Source organism: Dreissena polymorpha, chromosome 6 (genome assembly GCF_020536995.1).
Source record: "Dreissena polymorpha isolate Duluth1 chromosome 6, UMN_Dpol_1.0, whole genome shotgun sequence".
Classification (NCBI taxonomy): domain Eukaryota; kingdom Metazoa; phylum Mollusca; class Bivalvia; order Myida; family Dreissenidae; genus Dreissena; species Dreissena polymorpha.
The window spans coordinates 30,303,608-30,319,622 of NC_068360.1; positions in this window are offsets into that span (position 1 = coordinate 30,303,608).

Genomic DNA, 16,015 nt, shown 5'->3' on the forward strand with positions numbered 1-16,015 from the left:
TGCAGACGACACATTTCCCAGCATGCAAAGGGTTTAAAAAGAAGAGAGCAATGTACAATAGGGAACAATTTAACCTATACTAATACTTGAGACATTTTGGTTTATGAGTAATTTATAAAATTATCAAGCGTTACAAATGCAAAGCATTTGAATAAGTTTGAGAATTTGTTTTGTTTTTGTTCTATGTTGTACATGTAACTACATGAAGATGCTTGTACAAGTGAAAATGCATAATGTGATATAACAGCTGTAATGACTCCATGGTTTAGGCAGTTTTTAAGCAGATAGTTGCCAGTTTGTACTTCCTAACTTCCTTCCGTCACACTTTTGTTACAGTTTCTCATAGCGCCTTCACTATTTTACTGACCTCTTACATATTTGGCATGTAGGTACCTTGCATGGACCTCTATCTCTTGATGAGGTTTGAGGTCACTGGGGTCAAGGTCAAGGTTGACGAGGCTTATAATAGATTTTCCCGTCCCATTTTTGTTACAGTTTCTCATAGCGCCTTCAATATTTTACCGATGTCTTACATATTTGGCATGTAGTTTCCTTGCATGGACCTCTACCTTTTGATGCGGTTTTTGACCTGAGGCTAATAATAGATTTTACGTCATACTTTTGTTACAGTTTCTCATGGCGCCTTCAATATCTTACCTATCTCTTACATATTTGCAGGCCTTGAAGAATTTTTCCAGAGTCACTCGCCCTGCAGGGCGAGTAGGCCTGACAATCCACTCGCACTTCACTTTAATTTACTCGCCCTGCATTAAAAAAAAATATATCTCTATATTTATAGTTATGATCAACCAGAACCTTTTTGTAAACTTTCGGTTTTTTGATAATTATTTTTTCTGTTTATTTTTAATTAAATATAAAAAGTATTATAAATAACCAGTTATGTATTATTGTTTAGCTCTACTGCCCGATTTCCTGAACAGCTTATGTCATGGCGTGGTTTCCGTCGTCCGTCCGTCCGTCCATTCGTGCGTGCGTTAGACTTTTTCTTGTTTACGCGATTAAGTCCACAGTTTTCATCCGATTCTTTTCAAACTTGTTCAGTGTCTTTATATAAATGAGGACTCAAACCCTATTGAAAATGGGTTACATCAGAGTAAAAAGTCCAGAATTATCTCCCCTTGAATTTGAGAAAATTGTGAAATAAGGCTTGTTTACGCAATTAAGTCCACAGTTTTCATCCGAATCTTTTCAAACTTGTTCATTGTCTTTATATTAATAAGGACTCAAACCCTATTGAAAATGGGTTACATAGAGTAAAAAGTCCAGAATTATCTCCCCTTGAATTTGAGAAAATTGTGAAATAAGGCTTGTTCACGCAATAAAATCAACAGTTTTCAACCAATCATTTCCCAACTTTCACAGTGTCTTTATCTCAATGATTAGTCAAACCCTATTGAAAATGAGCAATATCGTAGTTATAAGTCCAGAATTATCTCCCCTTGAATCTGAGAAAAAATGAAAACCTTTAACAATTTGCCATAACTTTTGCAATATTGAAGAAAGCAACTTTATATTTGGCATGCATGTGTATCTCATGGAGCTGCACATTTTGAGTGGTGAAAGGTCAAGGTCAAGGTCATCCTTCTAGGTCAAAGGTAAAAAATAATAAATCAAAGCGGCGCAGAAGGGGACATAATGTTTCCGACAAACACATTTCTTGTTTGTTTACATAATTTATAAAGTTCTATCCTTTTGAAACTTCAACGGATGTTTTATATCGTCAAGGGCCAGAACCCAATTGAGAGTGAAGAAAATTTGTTCAACTTATTGTTGAAAAGTAGCCATTTGAAGTTTAAATTGTATGTTTCTTCTTGTTTATGCGATAAATTTCACATTTTGGGTCTGTTTATTTAAAACTTACTCAGATTGTTCATACTATCAAGGGCTTGAGCCCTATTGATTCCATCCAGTAGAGCGATTCAGGCCCTCATGGGCCTCTTGACTTAGTAACTTTGAATATATGGTTAAATTTTGTGTTTTGATCCACTTTACTTCTTAAGTATTAAGGCTATTGCTTTCAAACTTCAAATACTTTCATGCTATCATGAGGTTACTGTAGCTGGCAAGTTGAATTTTACCTTGACCTTTGAATGACCTTGACTCTCAAGGTCAAATTATTAAATTTTGCTTAAATTGCCATAACTTCTTTATTTATGATTAGATTTGATTGATACTTCAACAAAACTACTCTTACCTGACATACCACAATAGATTCCACCCAAACCATCCCCCGTGCCCCCCCCCCCCCCCCCCCAATTTTTTTTTTTGAAACGGTTAAAAAACACAATTATTTATTTTTATTATTTTATGTTTGAAATACCGTCCAACCATCGCACCCAAGAATCCCCCCACCCCACCCACCCTCCCCCCTCCCCCGAATCCCCCCCCCTAATTTTTTTTTTAAGATCATCTCACAAATGACCACCACACCCTAACACTATACCCCCCTACCCCCCCCCCCACATTTTTTTTTAAACGGTTAAAAAACACAAATATTCATTTTTATTATTTTATGTTTGAAATACCGTCCAACCATCGCACCCAAGAATCCCCCACCCACCAAGCCCCCCCCCCCCCCCCGATTTTTTTTTGCATTTTTTTTCCGCATTTTTGGAAGATAATGTAATAAATGTCCACACCCCCACACTATACACCCCTCTTCACTCCACCCCTCCCTCCTTAATGTGATTGAAAATGTAAGTCCCTTCACCTTTAAAAAGAAAATAGATGAGCGGTCTGCACCCGCAAGGCGGTGCTCTTGTATAAAGTGTGTTGTCTCACCTAATTGATACGGCAGACGAACTTGTAAACATTGATGAAAAGGTTGACAAGCACCGATTTTTTTTCTTATTTTGTTACTTCATTTTAATTAAAAACATTTACATAACGAAGAAAATGAACATACTTATCAGTATTCCACTCATTTTCAACCAGAAAATAGTATTCCAATGAAAAACGAAAGTAGGTAAGCTTGTTGACAATGTACACATCGGCTAAGTGGCGCACAACTAAATACCACGAAACAAGTGATACCGCGAGACAAGTGTTGTTGAGTAAATAAAATTGTAACAGACCTTAGGAAACGAGTTTTAAAATATAGAGGACAATACATCAACAAGAAAATGGTGTTGTTGATTAAATACAACTTTGTATTCTTAATTCTTATTTGTAACGGATTTCAAACAACTGGTAAGCATTAATAAATTCTATAGTTATGGTATGGAGTTAAAAAAAAACTGCTTAAAAAACGTAAATGTCTTGGAAGTTGGATAACAGTTTTAACACATGAATCATCGAAAGTCGTTGTGGGTGTGTTTCTGGTTCTTCTAGTTCTGGCTACCATTACTTCCTATGTCGCTTTTTATGACTTTTGACTGGTGCAACAGGTCTGTCAATACATTTACTGTTCGGGTACAGGAGGTTTCGGTAAATAACAAATTCGGTAAATTGTATTTATATAGTGAATGTTGTGGAGGTTTCGGTAAAATGGATCTTTATAGAAGTATACCTACAATGAGGTGTTAATGACACCTATTATTGGCTTACAATAACATCAGGGGCATATAGTTGCAAACTGGTGATTAATTTTGAATTGATTAATAAATGCTATGCCTACAGTAAAGAATGTTGATTTAAAGACTGAATAAATAAAAAAAAATTATTATGTTTAATGCTATTGAAAAATGTTCAAAGTCTTGTAAAATATTGTAGCACTGATTTAAAAGATATGTTTTATTTATGAATTTGCGATTCTAAGATTAATTCAGGGTTTAATTAAATAATTTTACTATTATTTTATCTAAAAATAAATGTAAAAATAAATGTACCAAATCTTTAAAAATCGTATTACAGATAATATTGATTAAAAAAATAAATATTACCCAATTTAATGAGGTCTTGCTTTTAAATGACCTTAATAATTATTGAATTCCTCACTTCAGATGTGTGATTTTATTCACAGTTTGAAAATGAAGGTCATGAGTCTCTCTTTTCTTCATTCAAAGTATCACATTTTAATTATACAATAGGAAATACAAACATTTTAGACTTAATAACACAACAGTTTTTTTATATAAAAAATAAAAGATTCAGAATAAAACAAAAAAAAAATCCAACTTATATTATACAATTATCAATATTTGAAGTTACTGGCCAAGAGAAACCCAAATATATATCCTAATTAGCCCCTAGAGGCCTTAATTATCGCTACAAATTACATAAATCTCCTTAGTGGTACTTAGTGGTACTTAGCGATCCTTAGTGGTCCTTAATGGTATTTAGTATGACCGGTGATATAGGATAGAGATGCTTGGACTAAACACAAAGCGCATATTGACAGAAGTTGAAACGAGTATTTGGCCCTTACTGTAGTCAATTCAAATTTATGAAAAAACTAATCATCCGAGTTTAATTGGTTTATACGTTATCTTGTTGATTATTAATTCCTCTTTCAAAAAAATAAAACGTTTAGTATATTTCCGTTGTTATTTATGGATGTATAGCGAGTTAAACACGAGAAATACACATTTTATGTTTTACCCACACGCGTTTAACCTTGTCGATACTTTGTAACGTAACCAGTAGCTATCGATTAGCGTGCAATAAGTATAATTAAAAAAAAGACGTGAGTGGGTACATCAAAATGTATAACCTCGGCGCTTCGATGTACGCTAATCGTTTGTTCTCAAAACTTGAGAACAAACAGCGTTTGATTACATCAACTCCGTACCTTTTAATCAAATAATTCAATTATTGCCAAACAACTCAATTAGTGTACACGCCTATCAATTAAAGGTGTGAAAATTTGAAAAACCCTATTTATACCAATTTACCGAAACCTCCCGGCATTTAATATATAAATACAATTTACCGCCACGTGTTATTTGGTGACCGAAACCTCAATAAATCAACTGTTCGCTGAAGTTTCTTTAGCTATGGTTCTTCTTGAGTTTTTATGAGAAAACTGCATCACGGTAGTCTAGTGTTAGGTTTAACTTCACTTTGGTCTAGAAGCCATCTTCATATATCAGATAAATTATTTAAATTACAATCATATTCAACTTAATTTTATTCGATAATTGCCCTAAATATCAGAAAAATCCTTTAATATAAACTGCAGTAGAAACAAAAACAACTTCACTTTCCGCCATTGTTGTTAATTTTTTCGCCCGGTAGATTCGTGGTAAATAGGTTTAACAGCACTAATATTAAATTAAACATGAATAAACAAAGATCTAACATACCATTTAAAGTAACAATACAAAACGCATAGAACAATTTAAATATATGGAATTATTACATCAAATAAAATAAATATCACAGTTATTTTCAAGCACTGTCGGATTTTTTGTTAAGACTATCAATTTAACTATACCAGGGCTTTTTTTCCTTCTTTGAGACACGCCGAATATTCCTTTTCCCATAGACATATTTTTCCCCTCTGAAAGAGATTTTCCCCAAAACAATGAAATAAAAAAACAAAAACAAAAAAAAACCTTTAATTATATAAGTAAACCTGATCCAGTGTAGAAAATAGAAAAATATTGCTTAATTAAATTATCTGTTGCCTTGAATTTGTTTTCAAAACAGTAAAATAAAATTGTTTATTCCAGACTTTCCTTATTTTTCCCCAAAATCTGGCGTTTCGCGCGATTTTTTCCCCTCAAAAAAGTCCAGGTATTTCCCCAAAATCAGATAAAAAAAACCTGTATACAAATTCAATAATTGTTTAAGTCTTAGTTTTTCAACACTTTATTACCAAAAATAGATCATGCTGGCAGCGAGAGATGTTTTCTGTCAGATTTGACAAGGTCACGCCGTTTTGTTTATAAGCAAAATCCAGGGGGATCTAATAAAATACCGCGAGTTAACCCGACCCCTGAATTTAACGGGTTTGAGTATACTAGCGTTTGGCTCCCAGCAACCCTGAGGGTCAATATCTGAGATTTGGATTGTTGCAACTTTTGATGTTTCGTAAAAAATGCAGTATGGTCACGTGACATAGTTTTCTGTTTACCTTAAAAAAGGGTACTGGGTTTCTCACTGAAGAATGTAATAAATAGCATGAACTATAATAATAATTGGAATAATATTGGGCATATTGAGCACGTTTAATTGATACCTCTGTGCTGTGACCCCTATTGATTTTTAGGTCACTAGGTCAAAGGTTAAGGTCACAGTGACTCGAAATAGTTAAATGGTTTCCGGATGATAACTCAAGAACGCTAAGGCCTATGATCATGAAACTTTATAGGTACATTGGTCATGACTGGCAGATAACCCCTATTGATTTTCAGGTCACTAGGTCAAAGGGCAAGGTCACAGTGACTCGAAACAGTAAAATGGTTTCCGGATGATAACTCAAGAATGCTTACGCCTAGGATCATGAAACTACATAGGAACATTGATCATGACTGGCAGATGACCCCTATTGATTTTCAGGTCACTAGGTCAAAGGTCAAGGTCACAGTGACTGGAAATAGTAAAAATTGTTTCCGGATGATAACTCAAGAATGCTTATGCCTAGGATAATGAAACTTCATAGGTACATTGATCATGACTGGCAGATGACTGCTATTAATTGTCAGATCACTAGGTCAAAGGTCAAGGTCACAGTGACTCGAAACAGTAAAATGGTTTCCTGATGGTAACTCAAGAATAATTAGGCCTAGGATCATGAAACTCTATCGGTACATTGATCATGACTGGCCTATGACCCCTATTGATTTTCAAGTCACTAGGTCAAAGGTCAAGGTGACTGTCACAGTGACAAAAAACGTATTCACACAATGGCTTCCACTAAAACTGACAGCCCATATGGGTGGCATGCATGTTTTACAAACAGCCCTTGTTTATGAAACAATTGACATCCAGGGTGAACATAATTTACATTTATATGTTTGTGTCTTAAATTCAAATGATTTAAAATCATATTAAATTAATTGATTGTTGCTTTTGATGGTATGACAGACCCTTGTTAAATTAGGTTTAATTTTCTTTAAGTGTTATCCACCCTTATCACTGCGGGAAAAACTGATGTGATAATAAAATAAGAATGCCAGACTGTGGTGTTGTATTTGTTGTGACCATAATTAAAATTTATGTTTTTTCGTAATAAAAAAGCAGTTCTGAAATGAATAAAACTCAAATAGTATTGTCTCTTAAATCTTGCACCTGATTTAAAAACCTGATGTTTATACACAAATCGATATTCATTTAGTGCAACGATAATACCAGATTTCAGCCTATTTGAAGATGTTTATTTATGATACAAATTGTTAACACATTTCAATATAGAGAAAAATTTTAACGTTTATGTTATTCATGGTTTACATTGAGACATATAATGATAAATGCAAGAATCACTGTACATGTGTTTAAGAAATATTTACAGTATTATACATTTCACAATACATTGACAATATTTAATTAAATTAATAAACACTGTACATGTATCAGGCATTTCCCCAGGATTTTGGTCAGGCACAGCGGTGTGTCGAATTTTTATATTTTCTACATCTTAATTAAAATCTACACTAATTTGGAGCTTTTAAAACACATCATTTGGTTTTATGTTTTCCTCAATAAAACATCATACAGTTACATACTTTCACAAAAGAATACAGATATACAATGTCAAGTTAAGAAAAACGTGGCTTCTCCTAGAGCCAGGCATACCCCGTTCATACCAAGTCCACTGACCCAATATCTGGTCCCTCTATGGTAACCATCGTCAGAGCATTGAGAAAAGCAGACTTCAGTCGATCACAATGGTCAGTTTTTACCCTTTTTTATGCTTAAGCCTCTCTTGTCTTAAATGCACACATTTTGTAAATTATTCACACGATTTCCGGGATCAGGATTTCCTGCCAGATGCTGTTTTTGTAGGAAATTCCTGATTTATCAAGTGTTACAGATTCTTGAAGATTGCGGTCCAGGCACTCTTCTTTAGGGAGCCCATCTCTTAAAGCTGCCTTACCATATTTCTTGAAGCCAGGTCGTTTGCCTCCAGTGGTTTGGCCTGGGAGTAGGTCTCTGTTCTCTGATGGCATCGTAGTGAGTCCCTTGCCATCCATTTGCAAGGCACATCTACATCTACCCACATCTACCCACGGTAGGGTACCGACTGCTGAATGCACTGGTCTGCACATGTGACAAATTCCCAAAGAGCATATCATACCAACTAATGTCGAACAAATTGGCACGCTTCTTGATTGGTTGTTGAGTTGGTCGTTTCCTAGATCTTATCATTCTATTATGCACAATTACTATATAAACATTTGTTGCAGGTATATAGCGTATTCCGTAAAGATAAAAGCAACTATTGGATGTGAACACATTAAAAGTTGGTACTGTTAATTTATAGTCACAGTTTAGTAAATAGTGTTAATACATTTTAAGTTGGCGGAAGCAATCAAATGAAATGTTTGACTTCAAGAAATTGTAATTGTCCCTTACTGGTTTCACCGGAGGGGACTTATGGTTTGCGCTCTGTGTGTCAGTTGGTCCGTTAGTCCGTGAGTCTGTCACACTTTTCTGGATCCTGCACGTCATTTCATTTTGTTCCTACGTCAAAAATTCTGGCTGTTATGGCAACAAATGTAAAACTAGAAATGGCGCGGCAGACGCATGTTTGACCCAGGGGCGCCCCAGGGTTGGTAATGGGGCCATGCATAATTGAGATTGGCCGTATTGTCATATTGTCATTTTAGAAGTTCAGTATCAATTAAAAGTGAATCGGTGTAGGAAGGAAGAAATTTTAGTAAAAGGCAATTTTGGGTGGGTGTGGTCTATGTGGGCGGGGCGCCCCAGGGTTGGTAATGGGGCCATGCATAGTTGAGATTGACTGTCATAAGAGAGGTTCAGTATCAATTTGAAGTAAATCGGTGTAGAAATGAAGAAGTTAATGTAAAATAACCCCAAAAAATGAGTAAAAATCTCTGACCCGGCCCCACCCGAACCCCCATAACTTTTTACCCAGGGGTCAGATCAAAATTCCAGATAGTGCAGGGTCGCACATATGCTCATAGCTACCATGTGTGTAAGTTTTAAGGTTTTAGTGCTAATAGTGTAGGAGGAGATAGTGGCCAGGACGGACGGACAGACAGACAACCAGACAGACAGCGGAGAATATCCCCACGCTTTCCAAAAAGCGTGGGAATAAAAATTATTTCTGACAATGGTGGAGCCGGTAGGGGACACATATTGCTTGGCAATAGTCTTGTTATATCTTAAGCATAACCGCAACAGACATAAGTTTCTGTTTTTGTTTAAATTAAATAGACAGCTAGTTTTTGTTGAACATTAAACATGATTGGATTTAAAGAATATAATGCTTCCATTTACATGTAGTTTAAACATAAAATACAACATATAATTCATCTGATCAGTGATCATGTGGATCAGGTAATACATGATACGCCTTCGTTTTAATTCTGTTGTGTGACATTCATTCTGACAATTAGGTTTTTGAGCTTGATGAAAGATGGAGAAAAGTTGACTGCCTCCAAATGTCAAGATGTTTGTCTGCAGAGGCTGTTTACAGTCTGTTGTGCACTGTGAAACTTTTTTTAGCTCACCTGAGCACAACGTCCAATCTTCCAATCTTCATGAAATTTGGTAAGAAGATTGGTCTTAATGATATCTTTGATGAGTTCGAAAATAATTGTGTTTGCTTGAAAAAAATGGCTTTCAAGGGGCGGGGTATTTATATGGCTATAGTAAAAAAAAATTAAAACTCTAGAGGCCACATTTACTGTCCGATCTTCATGAAACTTGGTCAGAAGATTTATCCCAATAATATCTTGGACGAGTTAAAAAAATCATGCCGGTTGGTTGAAAAACATGGCTGCCATGGGGCGGGGCATTTTTGCTTATATGGCTATAGTAAAACCTTGTTAACACTCTAGAGGCCACATTTATTTTCCGATCTGCATGAAACTTGGTCAGAAGATTTGTCCCTATAATATCTTGTTATCTCAGGTGAGCGACTTTGGACATTTCAGTCCGTCTTGTTTGTACATGTACATTTATCAGCCCCACAGTACCTTAACATTTCTACTAGGCAGTGTGCTTAAAGGTCACTGTTCCACATATTGTTGAAATGATAAATGTCCAACATTTTGTCTCAGATTTTAACTCTTCCATGGCGTCTCATCATTATCCCAACTGTTTGCTATTCTGATAGTATTATTTATAAAAAAATCAAAGAAAATGCTAATTTTAGAAATTCAGCAGACGACATAATTGCAGACGACACATTTCCCAGCATGCAAAGGGTTTAAAAAGAAGAGAGCAATGTACAATAGGGAACAATTTAACCTATACTAATACTTGAGACATTTTGGTTTATGAGTAATTTATAAAATTATCAAGCGTTACAAATGCAAAGCATTTGAATAAGTTTGAGAATTTGTTTTGTTTTTGTTCTATGTTGTACATGTAACTACATGAAGATGCTTGTACAAGTGAAAATGCATAATGTGATATAACAGCTGTAATGACTCCATGGTTTAGGCAGTTTTTAAGCAGATAGTTGCCAGTTTGTACTTCCTAACTTCCTTCCGTCACACTTTTGTTACAGTTTCTCATAGCGCCTTCACTATTTTACTGACCTCTTACATATTTGGCATGTAGGTACCTTGCATGGACCTCTATCTCTTGATGAGGTTTGAGGTCACTGGGGTCAAGGTCAAGGTTGACGAGGCTTATAATAGATTTTCCCGTCCCATTTTTGTTACAGTTTCTCATAGCGCCTTCAATATTTTACCGATGTCTTACATATTTGGCATGTAGTTTCCTTGCATGGACCTCTACCTTTTGATGCGGTTTTTGACCTGAGGCTAATAATAGATTTTACGTCATACTTTTGTTACAGTTTCTCATGGCGCCTTCAATATCTTACCTATCTCTTACATATTTGCAGGCCTTGAAGAATTTTTCCAGAGTCACTCGCCCTGCAGGGCGAGTAGGCCTGACAATCCACTCGCACTTCACTTTAATTTACTCGCCCTGCATTAAAAAAAAATATATCTCTATATTTATAGTTATGATCAACCAGAACCTTTTTGTAAACTTTCGGTTTTTTGATAATTATTTTTTCTGTTTATTTTTAATTAAATATAAAAAGTATTATAAATAACCAGTTATGTATTATTGTTTAGCTCTACTGCCCGATTTCCTGAACAGCTTATGTCATGGCGTGGTTTCCGTCGTCCGTCCGTCCGTCCATTCGTGCGTGCGTTAGACTTTTTCTTGTTTACGCGATTAAGTCCACAGTTTTCATCCGATTCTTTTCAAACTTGTTCAGTGTCTTTATATAAATGAGGACTCAAACCCTATTGAAAATGGGTTACATCAGAGTAAAAAGTCCAGAATTATCTCCCCTTGAATTTGAGAAAATTGTGAAATAAGGCTTGTTTACGCAATTAAGTCCACAGTTTTCATCCGAATCTTTTCAAACTTGTTCATTGTCTTTATATTAATAAGGACTCAAACCCTATTGAAAATGGGTTACATAGAGTAAAAAGTCCAGAATTATCTCCCCTTGAATTTGAGAAAATTGTGAAATAAGGCTTGTTCACGCAATAAAATCAACAGTTTTCAACCAATCATTTCCCAACTTTCACAGTGTCTTTATCTCAATGATTAGTCAAACCCTATTGAAAATGAGCAATATCGTAGTTATAAGTCCAGAATTATCTCCCCTTGAATCTGAGAAAAAATGAAAACCTTTAACAATTTGCCATAACTTTTGCAATATTGAAGAAAGCAACTTTATATTTGGCATGCATGTGTATCTCATGGAGCTGCACATTTTGAGTGGTGAAAGGTCAAGGTCAAGGTCATCCTTCTAGGTCAAAGGTAAAAAATAATAAATCAAAGCGGCGCAGAAGGGGACATAATGTTTCCGACAAACACATTTCTTGTTTGTTTACATAATTTATAAAGTTCTATCCTTTTGAAACTTCAACGGATGTTTTATATCGTCAAGGGCCAGAACCCAATTGAGAGTGAAGAAAATTTGTTCAACTTATTGTTGAAAAGTAGCCATTTGAAGTTTAAATTGTATGTTTCTTCTTGTTTATGCGATAAATTTCACATTTTGGGTCTGTTTATTTAAAACTTACTCAGATTGTTCATACTATCAAGGGCTTGAGCCCTATTGATTCCATCCAGTAGAGCGATTCAGGCCCTCATGGGCCTCTTGTTTATTGATATTTACATTAAAATGAAATTTTAATCTTCACGGAATGACCAATATATTTAACTGTTTTTCCCTTTAAATCGATTAGCTAAGAGCACTGACACCTACGAAAAGAGCGCAGCCGATTTCGAGAATTATTTTAAATGTTCCCGTGACGTCATTTTTAATTGTCAAAACGAAAGTGCAGTTTCTTTGTGTACTCAACCTATTTTTTGTTAGTTTGAAAAATTGTTCACAATTTGTATCGATGTGGCAGGAGTTCTGGAACTAAATTTATATTTTTCAACTTGAAAAAAAAACACTTTTGATAAGGTTTGAGGTCACTGGGGTCAAGGTCAAGGTCACCGAGGCTAATAATAGGTTTTCCGTCACATTTTTGTTACAGTTTCTCATAGCGCCTTCAATATTTTACCAATCTCTTACATATTTGGCACGTAGGTTCCGTGCTTGAACCTTTACCTTTTGATGCGGTTTGACGTCACTGGGGTGAAGGTCAAGGTTACCGAGGCTTATAATAGATTTCCCGTCACACTTTTGTTACAGTTTCTCAAAGCGCCTTTAATATTTTACCAATCTCTTCCATATTTGGCATGTAGGTACCTTGCATAGACCTCTACCTTTTGATGAGGGTTGAGGTCACTGGGGTCAAGGTCAAGGTCACCTAGGCTAATACAAGATTTTCTCAATGTCACACTTTGGTTACAGTTTCTCATAGCGCCTTCAGTAATTGACCGATCTCTTATATATTTGGCATGTAGGTACCTTGCATGGACATCTACCTGCTGATTAGGTTTGAAGTCACCGGGGTCAAGGTCAAGGTCACCGAGGCTTATAATAGATTTTCTCAAGGTCACACTTTTTTCTACACAATTAACCCATATATCGACAAAGCATCATCGGGGAGCATCCATCAGTTTTACTGACATCCTTTTCTTTTTTTAATTCAAAGGAGAGTGTTTCATGTACCGGTGGGAACAGAATTTTCTTTCAGTGTTAATTTTTGAAATCTTATTTTTTATTTGTGGTCTGGAGATATTTAGTTGCAATCTCTATGTTTATAATTTTTTTAGCATTTAAGGTCAAACATTAAAAGTGCCAAAATCTGTTGACATTAATTCCCATTATGGGTTACTGTTGTGTAATTTGTTTGTCTTTCTTTCAATGAAGCCAATATTTTCTTAAAGCTTCTTCAATAGCTTTTGGTTTATGTTTTTCACTCCAGATATTATTAATGCAGATAAAACCTTTCAAAGTTTATTTGTAAATGAAAAATAAAACTCCTCATAATTATTAAGGGTATGAAGTCATATGCTCAATAACAAAAATTATAAGTCTTTCCAAATTAAGCCTGTAACTGTCCTCTTAATAATCGACATCTTTAATAGAGTGAGTAAATGTTTTCTTGTTTTAATAATGTTTTTTGGGCAAATTTAGGCTAGTATGCCATCTATCCGCATCCGTATCCGCAAAATCATAATACGGACGCTATATTCCATTTATCCGCATAAGTCGAACGTATCTTTCTTTTTTGGGAAAACTTCTGAACTGAAAACATGTATGAAGAAGAAGAGTTTTCCCATTTTTTGTTAATTGGTGCTGCTGTTTTTCATGCGAAGAAGTGTAAACGTAAACCAAAGCACAGATGGTGGGCACGTGCAATAGTAAGAAATCACAAACATTTGGAAATTACAACCATTTAGTTTAAGAACTTGAACTTGCTGATGAAGAGTTTAAAGGTTACTTTAGACTAAACAAACAACAATTTGGATACGTTCTCTCTCTAGTTGAAGAGTTTATTTCACAGAAATCGTGCTAAATGCCGTCGGTATCTTGTCCGCATCCGCATTAGAATGCTGACTTGAGCGTTCTTTTGCGGACGCCTATTGCGCCTGCCGATATGCGGATGCGGATGAATGGAATAAGCGCAGTGCATTTCAACTTGTTCTATTTTTTGCGGATGCGGATACGGATAGATGGAATACGAGCCTAACAAAGTGTATCCTCCACATTGAGGTTATTTGAGAAAAGAGAAATAACAAGTTTTTAGTGGTTTATAATATTGTCAAAAAGTGCATAAAAAATCCCACACTCCGTCAAGCTGTGTTCATGGAATGTGTCATCCCAGAAAAGCCTTACAGTCCAGACAGTCTAATCAGGGAACAGGGATTTTAATAGTTTTTGAAAACGAGGAGTCAAATGACCCTGTGATTGAAAATTTCAGGGGTCAAATGAACTTTTCAGGGGTCAAAATACTTAAATCTAGATATTTTGTTTACAGATATTAGTTTATAGCTCTACAAATATTGCTTTGTATAACTTTTAGTATATCTTGCTTAACTAAATGCCAACTTTTTGTATAATAAAACATACATTTTATGTTAGTTTCATGGTAACATTTGCATCAAAAGGATGAAAGGAAGATAATTTGGAGGAGTCAAAAGTGACAAAAGTACAAAATGCTTGCATCAAAAAGCCGGATTCTGCTTCAATTGAAATCCCTGAGGGAAGACTTTCTGTTTTAATGGATTTTTTTAAAGGAGGTTTCTTGGTAAAGAAAGTCCAGTGTTGTAAGAAATTGTCGTCACTTATTGCTGATTGCACAGAATATACTGGGATAATACTTTACACACACATGCTTTAACAAAAGTGTTCCGATAACAATTGAGGCTCCATTGTAATAACAGTCATTATGCTTGTTTAAGTCCTCATATTCACTTATTTCCGTCAACAAGTGACTCTTGAAATGTGGAACAAGTGCTTCACCTACATGTAACGGTTGTTCACTTTTTTGTTTCGTTTACGTAATTACAGATGTAGGATGAATTCAAATTGAAGAATTGGTTTCGGTTCAAACAATTTATTATGAACTTACATGGCAGTCCTTATGAAAAACATAACATATTAAAATTATTTATGACAATATGTTTAATATTTTTATATGAAAATGACACAAGTATTAAATGAAAAGGTAGATAAGTATTGCCATGTAAAAAACAATGTTTTGTTTGTACATTTATAAGACAAATATATGTAAGTGTTAAAAGTGTAGCCACAGATTAGCCTGTGAACTCTGCACAGGGTAAACTGGGACAACACTCTGTTCTAAGTGTATTTTGTTTGAAAGGAAGTCTCTTTTTAGCAAAAATCTAGTTAAGTCCAAAAGTATTTCCCTGATTAGTCTGTGCACACTGCACGTGCTAAACTGGGATGATATGTTAGGATTATGTATTAAGCTCCATTTTACCAGAGAGGGGCTCATATACAAAGTGAGTGAATTAAACAAGAGTATTAAACTTAAATATGAAATGAATTTAATTTAAATTTATTAAATAATTGTCAAGTCCTTGTGTATGGTTAAATTGACATGATGCCAACTGTCAATCAAATCCTTATCTAAGAATTGATCTACCAATCAGCGATCGATAAATCGGGCGCGCGAGTTAGCAACGAACTGTCCGCCATTTTCTAGACAAGCTATGTCTAGGTTCACTTTTATTGTAACGAGTTTCTTTTGATTTCCTCTTTTAAAACGTAGATTAAAAATGGTTTAACGGTGTCAATGGGGATTATGTAACTCGTACAATCAATATCCTGAAAGAGTTGTTGGTGACATTGAATTTATATCGTTTCCAAAGCCGAAAAGAGGTCTTGAGAAGTTTAAGTGATGGATAAATGCATGCGATCGTCCCCACGAACAACCGAACGTCAACATTGTAAAAGACAATTACAATATCTTTTTATCGAGTATACTAGCAGATTTAAATAGTTTATGTTATCGATCTGATCATC